We start from the raw sequence: 17,105 nt of genomic DNA on the forward strand, positions 1-17,105 counted from the left end.
GTTTTTTGAAAGATCAAAACTTCCTATTTTAATAGAGTAAAATGAAAATTATAAATTTTTCTACATGCATGCTAAGTTTCACAAATAAAAATTTTTTTAATATGCTTCCCTTGACCACAGCTTAAATAATTGCCCTCTTTTTTTTTTTTTTTTTTAATTTATTTGGCTGCTCCAGGTCTTAGTTGCAGCATGTGGGATCTTTAGTTGCGGCATGCGTGTGGGATCTAGTTCCCTGACCACGGATTGGACCGAGGTCCCCTGCATTGGGAGCACAGAGTCTTAACCGCTGGACCACCAGGGAAGTCCCTGCCCTCTTTTTTTTTTCAAGTAACTAATATATACATAGGTACAGGGGGAAAAAAAAAACAGATGAAAAGTAGAAAATGCTATATAAACAATATTGTTAAGATTATCTAAAAATGAAGTAGTGAGGTCATTCAACACAATCTACTCAACATGGTAACTTTCTGAGATGCATCTCTTGGTCTCACCTACTATATTACACTGTATGTGAGATCAAATACTACAGCTGGAGGAATTCCCAAGGTCACACTTCCTTAACAGGTGACTGAGAAGCACAAAATGAGGTCACCTGCCCTGGGTTAGCCAGTTAGAGGCAAAGCTGGGACCAGGATACTCAGTAATAGAAAGGAAGACACAGGTGCTGCTAGTGAGCCTGTCTCCTAATTCCAATAGTGGGAGCAGTTTCAAGTTAGACACTGAAATGAAAATACTCTCCATTTAAATGGGGGGGGAAAACCCATTCACTGAGGAAAAAAAACAGCTAGAAAAACTTTCTTTGACCATGTTTCGCCCCCTCTCTCCACACAATATAGACAAAAGTACTTGAACGTGCATATAAATATGCACTAGAGGCTCACTACAGATATCCATCTGAGTCTCAATGTTATTTGAATCTTCCATTGCCTACGACTGAAGCTCACATGCCATAGGTCACAGAAAGTCATCTAAAGCCTCTCTCTGCCATGCAAGACATTTATACCTAAGGCACAGAGTGGAAGCATCCCTTCTGAGTTAGTCCTTTCTTCCCTTTCCTCTACTTGTGCGTAACAGTGGTCTGGGAATGTCAGGAAATACACAGAAGCCATGAGAGAGGCAAGCAGGGAACCTCAGACTTGGTATGGAAAAGCCAGAAAGGCTTTAGGAGGAAACGCTTGAGATGGACATAAAAGATAAGGAGAATTTCCAGTTCAGTATGTATTAAGGACAGGGCTTGGAAAGGGGGGAGATTGTGTGTTTCTATTAATACTGCAGAGAAAAAGGGACCATAAATCCCACATTCCTGGGATTGCCCGGGACCATAAATATCCACATTCTACTCAATTAAGCAAATATTCAGTATATTTATATATATATATATATATATATATATATATGTATATATATATATATATAAATGTATATATATATATATATAAATGTATATATTTACATGTTTATCATATAGTAGATAAGGGATAAAAAGATAAGCTAGACTTGACATCCTGCTCTTCATCTTTGCATTTTAGCAACTGAGATATAAACAATGGGCTGAAGTTGTATGAGAGTTAAAATCTGATATTTTAAATAACTTTGTTGTAATCCCCAAATTCATATATACTGTTAATATTATTGTCAGGGTGATGCCAACTCATTGCAAATAAATTTCATGACAAACTGCTCCATTGCTAAGTCCCCAAAGTGAAATACTCTCAGATGGGACATTCTACTAACTTTTTGTAATAACTCCTTGTCTTGAAAAACACTTTCAAAGAAATGTTAGTATTTTACCACTCCATAGCAATCAGTAACAAGGCGAGAGATTCTCCCAAGAATATTCCAACAGTCCTTGAAAAACTAAGACTGTCACAAAACCTGAGCATCTGGCAACTCTGCCACCATGAAGTATCCATATGGAAGAGACCAAAATGTGTCAAAGTACCCAAAATGATTTTGGATAGTGTAGAAGATAGAATAAATAATTCAGTATAGTCAACACTTTCAACAGCAGGTAGTGGATATGCTACCTGCTTCTATAATGTGCCAGAATGTAACATAAGTGTGTGAGGCTGTGTGTGTATGTGTGTGTGAGAAAAAGGCAGGAAGGATATGAGTATACATGCAGCAAAAAACTATTTTTATATAGAAATATTTCTTAGGTAGTTTTCTTTGTAGGGACATCAGATATCTGTAAGTACAGGTTTATAGATACATAGAAGAAAAAAATGGAGTCCATGAAAACTTATTTTTAAGATAAACATAGCAACAAATATATTACTTCAGAGTCAATGAAAATAAATGCATTAGCAACATTATGGTTGAAATTGTATGTGCAAAAAAAGTCAGAAAATCCAAAATTATGGTTCCCTCAGCAACCATAACTGTGTCCTCATGCATATATGAGTATTTTGCATTACTGTAATGATGATACATTTCAGCCTTAATATCAGTTTATGCAATGTGACTGAATTAGGATTCTTTTGGGAACTATAACTTTGAATTTCTGGACTTTTGTGAATGTAAAATCTTAACCATAAAATTACATTAATATAAGGTGGGGTTTCTGCATTTTATTTTCTGGCATTTAAAAAAACAATAAAGACTGAATGGTTGACAACAGTAAAGTAGTAAAAGACTGGTTGATTTGTAATAATACAAAAAGGATTTGATGCATAGCCTAAGACCTTAAAATAGGGATATGCAAACTACAAACAAAAAGAAATGTCCCTCTGAAGATTAATCAAAGACAAGAACAGGCAAGACATCTTTCCAAAAGTGAGTTAATTTACTTTTTCTATAAAATGTTAGTTTCTAATTAGAAGGTACTTTCATTCAATTATATTTCAACATGGCTATAAATACCAATGCCTGAAATAATTCTCTCACTACATATTGCTGCATCTTATCAAGAAAAAAATAGTATTAAAATGGCCCCTCGCATTTTCAAGAGTGAAGCTGGTGGGAGCCACTTTTCCTTCTTGCATGTGTAACACGGCAGAACATAACCTATAAGATGAAATTATATATTACTGTCACCAACTACTTTTTGACCATGAGACTGAGGCTGATTCAAAATATGGTTCACAAAGAAACAGATACACAATGATTAAGTTAAGCTTAAGAACAAAGTAATTATTTTATATAATACTGAAGTATTATACAACCAGGGAGTAGCTGGGAAATGAATTAAAGAACAGTGACATACATAGTGGGTTCAGGAGAGAAGAGTCAAAATCACATTTGTTCAGGGAAAAGTTACAAACACTTTCATGGAGGTAGTATTTTTCAACTGGCCTCACAGAATCAGTAGTTTTACAACAAAGTGAAGACATTCCAGACAGATAGAGGAGGCTGTGGAAAGATCAGGAGCAAAAGTGGTCAATACTCTGTTGGAGAACAAAGAGTTTGGCTGAAGAGGAAGCTCATGGAGGAGCTACAAAAGGAAAAACTGCAAATGCAGATTAAATATATATTGTAGAGGATCTTGAAGGCAAGGCTGACAAGTCTTAACTGCAATGTACAGGCGGAGGGGTGGGGGGAGACTGAAGTTCATGTGCAAGAAGGCTATGTTTTTAGGAGACGAGAAACAAAAAGCAAAATATAAAAATAAAACAAAACCAAAAAACAAACATAAACACTACAGCAACAGGATAGAGGACATAGTAGGAGAAGTAAAGACTGAAGGCGGGGGACCAGTTATAAGATTATTATAATAATCCAGACAAGTTGCAGTGAAGGCCTGAAGAAATGTGATAACAGTAAGGCCTAAAAGGAGGAGAAGGGATTAAAAGCTGCTTTCAAGATTTTGAGATATAGTGACTGTTGGAAAGATTGTGCCATTCATAAAATACAAACTCAAGGGTTATGTCTGATGTAAGGAAAAGGAATGACTGAGTACTATTAGTAAATCTTAAGTTTAAGGTATCAAGTTCCATACAAACAAGCATTCCTGCAAAAAAAAAACAGAAGTTAGAAATATGATCCTGAAGATACTGATTACAGCAAGATAAATGATACTATTCTTTATACCTGTGCAAATTACAAACTTGTGCCTCCACTCTTTTTATCCTTATAGGGTTGGGAAGGTTAAGGGCATTTTGTTGTACAAATAAGAAAACTGAGGCTCAGCAAGGATGACTTCTAAACCTCACACAGGTACAAAGTGGCAAAGTCAGGCTGGAGACACAGATTCTGGAATCTTTAGTATGGAAGTTATTTTGAAATTATAAATAAGATCATCAAAAAAAATGTAGAGATAAAAGATAAACGAGTTGTGTGCAGAACCACAGGAAAAAGCTAAGATTACAGAGCAGCAGTTGTTCAGGAGCCTAAGACATGACCAGGATTCCTGGTAAAGGGTTCCAGGGCCTGGCACTCAACAGGTACTCAATCAACCTCTATCACACCAACAGCTAAAGAGGAGACAGCACTAAACTGGGTCTTTCTATCTGTGCTAGGTACAAGCAGTAGTTCCCAAACTTTTTTAAAGCAACCACTTTTCTCAAAGGAATTCCTACACAAAACTATGGTATGTAATATACATAAAACCACTCTTGAGTAAAGCAGGAATGGATGGTCTGGAACGTCACTTAACTTGAACTCTTTTCCCTATCTTTCACAACCCTTCTTTGCACGTATATAGCACGTATACCCCTAAGACAAACCCATGCTACCTAGAGAAACTACTGGAAATCCTCTTAGTTACAAGGGTGATGTAATTTAGGACCTCTGAGCATGGTATGGAAGAACTACAGGGAACACTTAGTCTGAACAGATCAAACTGGTATCAAGTACCAGCCTGTCTAGACTTGATTCTTAACTAGACTCTCCATTGCCTTGTTCTTCCATTAGCTGAGATCCTTCGTTACTTCTTTCAGAGATTTCTCCATGGTCAACAGCTTTCTTTGATTATTAGCGACATCATCAGATCACTTGGACATCACAATTGTATACCATGGAAACGGCACACTTCATGGAGTCAACTGCCTGTAATTGCCTTGCTCCAGTAACCTGTTGCAGAACCTGCCCACTTGCTGCATCTTGTAACTGGCCATGCCACATGATTCCACATATAAGTCAGGATAAGAATGGCAAAAGGTCAGGAGATTGAAATTAAAGAAGAGAATACTCAAATGTGATATCTTGGAGGAAAGGAGTTGCATATTGTAATCATGTTACTGATATGGCCAATTATATGTATGACAAAGAAGGAAGAGATCTAACTGTCCCTAGAGTTGAAAAAAATGAAAGAATTATTGTACCTTTTCTAATAGCAGACTTGCAATGTTGTTCCATTTTTATATAAATTGTAAATGAAAAATTCAGTCCAATTGGAGAGCAAAAACACTAATCATTATAAAAAACATCCAGCCCATCCAAATAGTAAAAACAGTAATCATTATAAGATTTTATTATGGCAGTATCTTTATACAAATATGAAGTAATATATAAAGAAAATCACACACTGATTCTTGGATAATTTATTCAAGGAGTAAGTTATGAAAATTCATCAATAAGAATAAACGAGGCAACTCAAAGACAGCTCACCATAGATTCTCTTTATGCGACTCCAATTTTAATTTAGTCTGTATTGATGGATTCTTTTATTTCATGTGTTATAGTCATGTTAAATCCAGACACAACATGCAATGCACCTAGAGCCTACACAGTACAAAGACGTCTGGACATGACATAGACAGTTGTTCCTTTTTGCTTCAAGTGATAAATAGTTCAGCTGGAAAAGGATCTGAAGAGATTTAACAAAAATCAGCGAATAATTTTATTCCCATATGCATTAAAATTCTTCTTTTACTCTCTTGATTTTATACAGTAATTTGTCTTTGGGGAAACCATGCTGACATTGTCCTGGGTGGTCTAAGGGCTCTGCAACAGAGACCAACATGGAAAGAGAAGAGAGACAGGCAGAGGCCTGGTCCCAGGACAGAGCACATGCCAAGGGCAAGGGAACCACCTGTAGCACCTGGCATCTGAGAAGATGGTGGGCCAGTCAGAGGAACTTGGTCCAAAGGGCATACTTGGGCAAGACATAAGTTGAATTCAATGAATAAAGCAGAAGAATAAAGATTCCAAGGAGAAGTCTCAATCAGAATTCAGGAGGCAACACTGGAAAATCTTGTACAGGTGTCAGACACAAAGTCTGACTGGGAATAGGTAGGGGATGAAAGTGGCATGAAGTAAGAAAGGGGTCACAAAGGCCCAGAAGGAGCCTACAGGATGAAGGAGAGTATCTGAAGAGAAGGCGGGGTACTACAGAGAGGAAGCCTGGCCAAGTCATCTAAAACTGGCAATTGAAGGATGAGGAGAGATGAAGGGAAAGCAATGAAGTGAGGGCCCAGGGCTGATCCCACGGCAACCAGCAGTAGAGGGATTTGCGGGGTGGAGGGTCAGCTGAGAGAAAGCAGGAATATAAACAGCTGTGCAAATGAATCCAAGGTCTGGGATGGATAGAACTAACTCCAAGTCACATCAGTGGGTCTGAAGCTAAAGATGTATATGCTGACTCAGGCAAGAATGGCTCAGGTACCATGAAAGATTCAGCCTGCAGGTAGGGGGCATCAGTGGACCTGGCTGAGGAAAGCCAAGGCTTGGAACGGAGATAAGGGTGAGGAGAATAACACAAAAATGTTTCTGAATTATAATATGCAAACTTGGTATAGACTACAAAGCAACCCCAGAATATCCAAAAGCCAAATTAGTACTCTATTTTTACCAAAAAAAAAGGATCTTCAATAATACTAAAGAGTAAAATTAAAACTTCCTAAAGCACAAAATAATAAATATGCTATTATTACAATAATGTAAGACTAGATACACAGGGAAAGACTATAAGGAAATAAGACTATAGGGTATAAGAGCTGCTGGGTTTACGGATTTTCATATTTTATCTCCAAATGTTCTATCATGCGATTATATATTACTTTTATAATTAAAAAATGAAAAGTATTAATAATAAAACTTTTAATAGCATGAATGCCTGGTATCTTTTGAATTATTTGATTAAAATAATTTCCATTTACATTTCTTGGGTAAAGAGCAAAGTATATACCTATGCTGTTACACATTGAGTTCTTTATAAAATCTCCTAAAATTGGTAATCTCTACACCTAATTTGTACATCACTATAAGATACAATTAACCTAAAGAGATAATTTAAGTTTTTTATTTTTAAAAATTCTTTTTTTTTTAATATAATGAATATGTGTAATATCACCTTTACACAACAGTAGGGAAAATTAGGTCAAAAGCATCATTGTGGTGTGTTACAAAGCAAATTATTTGGGAAACAGTGCCAGAGACTGCATTTTTTAAGGGGCAAGAATCATGTCATCTCCATACTTTGTAGAACTCCACAATGCATACATATACTGTTTACCAGTTGCATTCACTATCATTTACACTAGGATTGTGGTTAAGAGCAGGGACTCTGAAAGCAGGCCACCTGAGTGTACCACTGACTCTTCAGGTAGACTACCTGGGTCTACCATGGGATCTAAGGGCAGACTACCTGAACCCACCTACCATGGGTTATGAGGGCAGTCTACCTGGCCTACCATGGAATCTAAGGGTAATCTACCTGGATCTACCATAACTCTGAGGGCAGACTACCTGCTCCACCAACTAGTAGCTATGTGATCTCGGGCATGTTGGCTTGCCCTCTGTTTGCCTCAGTTTCCTCATGTGTTAAAGGTGGCTGATAACAGTATTCCTCTTACAGGGTGGTGTGAGGATATGTGTAAAGTGCTTAGACCAGCAATTGGCACACTGTAAGCAGTACATAAGTACTGGAAACTATTTACCATTATTATTAATCAATTCTGTTTTGGGAATGAAATTCCAATTAAATGATGAATTGAAGTTCAAAATACTACAGTATTGGTCAGTTTCTGTATTCATCATTCTATAGTTTATACTCTCTTGTTTTTTGTTTTTATAAGATGTCATTTACCAAAACTATTATTGGAAAACTCTCCTACAAATGAATAGCATTAGACTTAATTACTCCTGATCTTTAGGCAATAATCATTTTCCAGGGCCACTCTAGTTAAGTAAGTCCTACACTTCCTAGAATCTACTGAAAGAACACTTTGTCAGTCTTCCTTCCAAACACAGTGTGTGATGATCCAATTTGGTTAAATTTTGTATTGTTGGCGATTGTAAACTCATCTGGGAGTAATTTTTCTCCCGAGATGACTTGTACTTGAGCTGAGAGAGGAAAAATTAAATTCTTTTTATTGCCAAAATCATTATATGGACTGCCTTTGCCTTTGAAGTCTCTTGCAATGAATTCAGTGTCCTGCATACACTAGACACCCAATTCTAAGAACTCCAATTAAATGGTCTATGAAGTTAATTCAAATTATATTTTGATATGCTACTTTGATGATAGGATTAAAATCTGGGGGGAAAATAAAGTTTTTAAAAGATGCTGGGTATGTTTGTTCTTCAATTTTTTAAAGTATGTTTCAGGTGAATTCAAAGTTAAGCAAATTAAACAAGGTTAAGTAGAGTTCTTCCACGCCCTGGTTCTTGGGTTGTTTGCTCAATATATACTTAGTATATTCATATTGATTATGAACATGATGCTGATACTAAAGAGAATGTCCATTCTTAGAGTTTCAGTGTCACTTACATGGTAATGGCTCCCAGACTTGGGTTTCAAACTCAGACTTCTCACCTAACCTTCAGATATTCAGCCATCTGTTGGAAATCTTTGTGTGGAAAGCCCATCGGCACATAAAATTCGAAAGGTCCAAAACAGAACTCATCATCTAATCCAATAAATATGTTCTTTTTGTTGTATTTATTGTTATAGCTGAAGGCACAACCATCCACCACACCAGAAACCTGAGTCATTCCTTCCTTTCACTCACTCTCCCTAAATTTCCATAAATAACCTATTAATGAATCCTGTCCATTTTATTTCCTGAATATTTCTCAAATCTGTACCTTCAGTTTCATCCTTATTCTTTTACATAGTGAAGCCTGTTTACTGCCAAATCTACCTAATTCCTATTTCCAAGCCTGACTTCCCAAGTTCATCCTACACCTAGCTACAAGAGCCATATATCGAGAATGCAAAATCCAGCCAAGTAACTCCCCTGTATAAAACTCAAGTCCCTTAAATTAGTATGTGAAATGTCAACCTGCACTGATCTCCACCTAGATCTACAAGCTCCTCTCCTGTCCCAATCTCACACTTAGAGCTTCAAGAAGAATGAAATTACTATGGTTCCTTACACACACACTATGGTTCCTTGTGTCTTTACTTATTGTGACCCAATTTGCATTGTATGACACTATCTCATGTTCCCTTGCTCAAATCAACCCACTACTTCTTTAGCATAACCTAAAAATCAATTGTCATCATCCCTCCAAGAAGGCTTCCTAAATCCTTCTGCTAACACCTGACTTGGATTTTGTACTCCTCTTGAGTGTTCCCATATCTTTGCACTTACCGAACAAGAACATAATTTTTTTATTATCTGTCTTTGACTAATCAACCAAGATCTTGAAGGCGAGACTTTATTTCATTCTCCCATCTTTGTACCCCTGGTTCCTGGCTGTTACTAATTAATATGCTGATCGTGTGTGTGTGTATGTGTGTGTGTGTGCGCACGTGTGTGTGTGTATATATATATATATATATATATATATGTAAATATATATTAAATCTTTGCTTTGGTCACATTATCATATATCAAAATTTTGATATGAACAAAATGAATATAAATTAATAAAAGTGAACCTACAGTACTTTATTATGACAGTATTTGCTTGATAAACAGAAGAGAAAAACCTATAATTTTTCTGTTATTTCCTCTTCTATCCATTTATGTTAAAGTCAAACATGATTTTACCTTCTATTTATTTATTTATTTTTTATTCTTATTTATTTATTTATTTTTGGCTGCATCGGGTCTTAGTTGTGGTATGTGGGATCTTTGTTGAGGCATGCGGGATCTTTCGTTGCGTCACACGGGCTTCTCTCCAGTTGTGGCATGCAGGTTTTCTCTCTCTAGTTGTGACGCGCAGGCTTCAGGGCGCGTGGGCTCTGTAGCTGTGGTGTGCAGGTTCCAGAGCACGTGGGCTCTGTAGTTTACAGCACACGGGCTCCCTAGTTGAGGCGCGCAAGCTCAGTATTTGTGGCACGCGGGCTTAGTTGTCCCGCGGCATGTGGGATCTTAGTTCCCTGACCAGGGATCGAACTCACGCCCCCTGCATTGTAAGGAGGATTCTTTACCACTGGACCACCAGGGAAGTCTCTTAACTTCTATTTTCATAGTGATTCTAATATTCTTCAGACCCCGCAAGTGGTTTCCTAGTTCTTGCATATCAGAACCAAGTGCCCTGCCATTCTCTTCACCCTGTAGCCTGTGCTTTGGCCACAACAGACTCCTCACCACTGCCCTGAGCCCACGTGTCTGTGCCTCTGCCTCTGCATGAAAAACTATTCCCTCCTATTTTCCTACCAAACACATCCTCCCCTGAACTTCAGGCCTCCTGCCCTGGGCACTTTGAGTCATTCTACCAAGATTTTATTTTCATAAATCTTTGTACATATCTCTGGCACTGCATTCATTCCCTTTGTGTTTCCCAGTCTCCGCAGTAAGCACTCCTTCCCTTTTCCTGTAACATAGATGTTCGATAAGGATTAATTTAATGTATTCTAGATTAATTCATCCCTATGCCTATTCCCATCCATTAGAACTATTGAACATGCTCTTCTCTTTAAACAAATATTCCCTATGAAAACACCATCATCCTTATAGCTTCATGAATGATCTTCAAATGCAGATCCCCAGCTTTCACAGATCATCTGAACTCTAGTGCTCTATTTCCAGTGACCCACAAAAAATGCCTACGTGCTATTAATTTCAACTCAGTATACTAATATTGGGCTAACTCATCCCTTTCTTCCCCCATCATTTCTTGCTTCTCAACTTTACTCATTCTTCCAAGAGCACAGAATTATGCTAGATCCCTAGGGTAGGGCTGAAGGCATATTTGATTATTCTCCTACTCCTAACTCTTATACAAAGTATCACCAAGCTGTGCTAATTTTTACTATAAATAAAGATGCTAAATTTTGCCTCTTCTCCCACCCTCCAACACTGGGTTTTTATCAGCTCAGACCACAAAAACTGAGTACCCTCTTAAATGATTTCCCTGTCTTCAACTCCTTTCTAACATATTGCCTCCATGTTAATTTTACCAAAACACACTGTGACTAACTCAATCTGCCAAACCCTTTGAAAAACTACCTGGCTCTAAAGAAAATGAGACCAAGAGACCAATTTAGGTTATTTTAAAGCAAAACATTAGGTAATTCTAATCCTCAAAATCTTCTAAATTAAAGCCTGATTAATGGGTAGAACCCTGGGTTTCTTGGATTTCAGTCTACTACTTATTTCATCATTTAAACCGATGGAGTAACTTTCTGAGAAAAGTCTCAGCCCTGCCAGCAGATCCTTCTGCAGCTCAAAAATATAAGCCAGATTTTTACTTTTATAACACAACACCATCTTTGGCAACTACAAAATTAGGAACCATAGCATATGGATCTTCTTTCAGTCAACACAGAATACCAATACCTCAGATATGTGCTAATGACCTGAAGATTATTTGCTCTAATACATACTAAAATATTTATAGATGAAATGATATAATATGCAAGATTTGCTTCAAAATAATCCAGTGTGGGGGAAGGGAGAATAAAGTAGGAGAGGGTCACAGATGAGATAAGATTTATCATGAGTTGATAATTACTGAAGCTTAGTGATGGGTACTTAGAGATTTATGATACTGCTATCCCTACATTTATGTTTGAAATTTTTCAATTTCAAATAGAAAGTTAAAATAAATTTGAAATCAAATGCTATAAAATATTATCAATATTTACCATGGATAATGGAACTATGGATGCTTATTTTCTTCTGTATCTCTAAATATTCTTTTTAGTTTTCTAAAATGAACAAGAATTACTTTAAGAAAGTTATAAAATGCTAAAATTTAAAAAAAAAAAACTATGCTTTCTACATCAGTTAGGCCTCTTCTTACTCAACTAATGTTTGAAAGGGAGTGTTAGTTATTCATTCCTTACAGTCACTGAAACTTTATCATTTTATCAAGTGAAAGAACTGTTAAGCTATGTACCTCCACTATTTTATTCTGGTACTCAGTAGGACTATCTTTATAAGAAAAAATTATTAGCCTATTCTCACTTTTTACTGAGGGATGTTCCATGAACCAACATAATAGAAAACATACCAACATTTTTTAAAGAAATACTGCAAAAAATGTCCGTTACTACATTCAATGTCCCTTATAATAAAGATCTACCTAACAGAGTCCACTTAGAACTATGGGTTTTAACATGAGCTACACATTAGAATCAACTGAGAGATTTAAAAAATCCTGATGTCCAAACCACACCCAATACCTACTAAACTAGAATCAGAGGAGGTGGGATCCAGGCATCACTACTTTTTAGTGTTCCTAAAGGATTCTGAGAGCAGCCAAGGTTGAGGAATATTGTTTTTAAACTATATAAATTAGTGATATATTGTTAATTTTTTATTATGCAAATTTTCAAGCACATACAAAAATAGACAGCATAATAAGCCTCATGTATCCAACACAACTTCAACAGCTATCAATATTTTTGCCAAGGTTGGTTCAACTCTCCCTCTCACTTTATTTTTATTTATTTTTTGCTGGAATATTTTAAAGCAAATGTCAGACATAAGATCATTTCATCTTTCAGCACTTCAGTTTGCAAACATTGTTTCTTATGATTAACTAACTTAATTCTTTTTTATTAGACAACGAGAGGCTTTGATGAGCTTAGTTTTTTGTTCAAATGGATTAAGTTTCCTTAAATTAGAATATCTAAAATATCCATGTTTCCTCTATCCCTGTTGTAACTTGGATTTTTTATTTTTGCTTTTGCTTTAATAGTTTTCAGTTATATTGTACACGTGCATTTTAATGAAAAACAGACCTTTCATTGCAGGGGTTTTATGTATCCTCATATTACTGTCCTCTCAAGAATATATACACTATCTACTCTGCCTATTATACCATGTCAAATCCCTCAGTTTGACTTCATTAATAATGTATATTTTTCCTAATTATAAAAGTAATATATAGTCATTATAGGATGATCTGGAAAATATACAAATAGAAAAAGAAAACAACATCACTTAAATTTCTACAACCTATATCTAACAATGTTTTGTGTTTTGCACATTTTATCCCAGGGTTTTTTCCTAAATGCGTAAACACATTTTACAAAATTGAGATTGTACTATACGGATCATTTTCATAATATAATTTTTACTTAACATTCTCATGAGTATATTCCAAGTCTTTAAATCTTTAAAAAATAATATTTAAGGATTATGGAATTAATACTCCACTATATGGATGTACTATAATTTAATAAACTGTTCCTTATTATTGGACAGTTGGATTACTTTCCAATGATCATACATAATTATTTGTTGATAATTCTAACCATCCTTTTGTCAAAAACAGTGAAGGGTCTGAGACTTTGCCCTACTTGCAAGTTAGCAAGTTAGCCTACCACGGTCTCCCAGATGCTGGCAGCAAGCATGACACCCCTGGGTCGGACAAGGACTTATTACTTGGGACAACAGTGAGCAAGCATGAGCTTCTCATGCACATCAGTTCTCCTTGGCCCCCAAGGCCCACCAGGATGATGTGGAGTGGCCTACACGGATGATGCATAGGCAGTGGGTTTGCATCATAGCTAAGAAACCCTGAGCTTAGGAAACCCAAATCTTGCATAATGAGCTACAAGGAAACTTGCCCAAACTTTGTTCTATAGGGAGATATTATCTTTACTATACTTGGACAATAAATAAACCAGCTATCTGATCAGAAGGGAAATACTATCTCTATATTACAATGCTATTTTGCTACAAACCTCCTTGAAAAGATAGTCCAGGACAAAAAGGCATTTAATGTCTCTGCTTGCAAACCATATGAAATGTGAGAGACCCATGGAGAACTGTCTCCCAACATTCTTTAGGACAAATATGTAGAGGGCAATGACTTCAAATTCTTTTTTTTTTTTATTGAAGTATAGTTGATTTACAATATCATGGTAATTCCAGGTGTACAGCACAGCGATTCAGATAGATATAGATATATATATATATATATATATATATATATATATATATATATATATTCCTTTTCAGATTCTTTTCCCTTTTATTACAAAATATCGAGTATAGTTCCCTGTGCTATGCAGTAGGTTCTTGTTGGTTATCTACTTTATATATAGTAGTGTGTATATGTTAATCTCAAACTCCTAATTTATCCCTCCCCACAACCCCCTTTTCCCTTTGGTAACAATGTTTGTTTTCTATGTCTGTGAGTCTCTTTCTGTTTTAGAAATAAGTTCATTTGTATCTTTTTTTTTCTTTTAAGATTCCACTTACAAGCGATATCATATGATATTTATCTTTGTCTGGCTTACTTTACTTAGTGAAATTCTTGATACAATACAGTACTGGGTTGGCCAAAAAGTTCGGCCGGAAAAACCCAAACGAACTTTTTGGCCAACCCAATACTATAAAATTATTTTCTAGAAAGACTGAACCACTTTATACTCACATCAATAACAAATGAATGCCGCTGCCTCCCTTTCAAAAGCTTCCATGATTTCAACCTTCCTTAACTTCTCCTATCCTGCTCTTCCCATAAAATACATCACACTAATTAGAAGCAGAACAGCATAGTGATTAAGAGAGACTCTGAGGCCGAAAAGCTGAGTTTAGATGGCAGTACCACTATTTACTAGCTATGAAAACTGGAATGAGCCACTTAACAAATTTGTGTCTCAGTTTCTTCAACTCAATTATCTTCAAGGTGAAGATAATCATCACCTTATTAATTATTAATACAGTTGTGAAATGTGTTAATACACTGAGAGCACTTAGAAGAGTGTCCGGAAAGTAGTAAATGCTATCTAAGTGTACGCTATGATTATTATGTCTGGCTGTTCTTCCATGTCCATCCCAGTCCTACCCACCCTTCAAAGTAGAGTCAGATACCAATGCCTCCACAAAAACAAATGACCTCCTGCTCTGAATTCCCAATTGTACTCCATATCTCTGAACCTTTTCATTAATATTATGTACAGAGGTCTGGGTTGACCAGGTGTCTTGTTTTTAATGCTTCATGACTTTCAGGTTAATGACAGTACTAAAAGACTTCTAGCATTTACAAAGATCTCTAACCTTCTCAATCCTACCATCAACAAAATAATGCAGCCCAAACTCTGATTACTGCAAATGAAAATCTTTATGTATCAATTATGCAAAAAACTGAAGGGGTTTTTTTTGTTGGTTTTTTTTTAGGCAGTAAATCAATAACATTCTTTGGGTTTATAGGCAGTCAATTAAAACAGTGCTGAACATATCAGTATTTGGGTGAAATATCTTTTAACAAAATGTTTCCTGTACTATACATCAAGATAGTAGAAATCATAGATACTCAAACCACTAGAGCAATATTGGATTTCACCATGATAAAGGTGGCCCCAAATTGATCCAGGAATAAAATTAATAAAGTGGGAGACCAAATAATTTGGAGAATAGAGCCATTAGACTGGAACAAAAACCAGATCACAGATACCAAAAACTTGCAATTTCTTAATATAAAAGCATGTGCTTCAAGGTAGTATCTTCATTACAGTAGGCGTTTTGAAAACCAGAACTATACCTACCTATTTTTGACAGAAAGTTAAAAATGATATTATGATTCTAAAAATATACCTTAAAATTGTATGTGTCCAGAGTTTTCAAAGTACTTTCACATGCACAGTGTAAAATTAAAGATTATAAAAACCTTATCAGAAAAAAAGCACAAGTACTATTTTTTTTTCCACTAGCACTTTAGGAAACTAGAGTTGAGACCCTCAGTCAAAAAATTAAAATATTTTTGATATAAAACACAGTTGTATTTAGAAATACATGCATTTTGAAAATCATGCTAAATATTATTTTAGATAATTTAAATTACTTAAAGTCAATTTAAAATTATTTTATTTTAATAATTTAAATTATTACTATTTAAATAGTTTAAATATTTTAACATACTATTCTAGATTAAATATGAAACACTCAAGTTATTGTCTAGTTAAAGGACTTCTTAAGAAGCTCAAATTAGCAAACTTGTTGCCCCTTTAAAAAGTTACCTTATGAAGGAAAAGAGTAGAAGATAAAATTATTCAAAAGAACTAAGATATGTATTTTGACTTTACTGCCACCACCTACCAGTAAAGTAGGGATGCACAAATATAGACACACATCACCCCAGATCTGGGGGAAACAATAGATAGATATATGCTCCTCACCTAAGATTATGACCCTGGTGGAATCAAAACTTCAATGATGGTAGTGTTGGAAGAGGGGTATCTAATGTGACAAATGACGCCAAATGAAGTTTCTTACTTGCTTCTCTTTCTCTTCTCAATTCTTTCTTCTCTCTGTCAGGTAAAACCCTTTATTTTACTCTTGGATATTTTAGTTGTTTATTGTTTATTTCTTAAAAATGTATTAGTTTCAGGTATACAACATGATTTGATAGATTGCAAAATGATCACCAAAATAAGTCTAGTTAATATCCATCACCACACTTAATTACAATTCTTTTTTCTTCTTATGACAAGATCTTTTGAGACCTAATCTCTTACCAACTTTCAAATACACAATACAGTATTACTAACTATAGTCACAAAGCTGTACATTATATCCCCAGGACTTGTTTTATTTTGACCATCTCTGTTACCTTTGTTTTTGAGCGATATTTTCACTGGGTATAGAATTCTCATTTGATAGTTTCTGGTTTTCTTTCAGTGCTTTGAAGATGTTGCTCCACTGTCTTCTCCTTGAGATGTTCCCAATGAGAAATCTACTATAGTGTTTAATTTTGTTCTTCTGATGTAACTCGATATTGTTGGTTTTTTAATCTGGCTGCTTTTAAGATATTCTTGTAAACACTAGTGTAGAGAACAGACTCTAAAGTGATCCCCATGATCCACCTCCTTGTAT

The 17,105-nt window shown here is 35.6% G+C and overlaps 1 protein-coding gene across 16 annotated transcripts in view; it reads right to left on the minus strand.

Moving 5' to 3' along the window:
- The window catches only part of GTDC1 (glycosyltransferase like domain containing 1), a 453,605-nt gene that overhangs the window by 299,092 nt on the left and 137,408 nt on the right, over nt 1-17,105 (minus strand). The gene's annotated exons all lie outside the window — the stretch shown is intronic.

Source organism: Balaenoptera ricei, chromosome 7, assembly GCF_028023285.1.
Source record: "Balaenoptera ricei isolate mBalRic1 chromosome 7, mBalRic1.hap2, whole genome shotgun sequence".
Classification (NCBI taxonomy): Eukaryota; Metazoa; Chordata; class Mammalia; order Artiodactyla; family Balaenopteridae; genus Balaenoptera; species Balaenoptera ricei.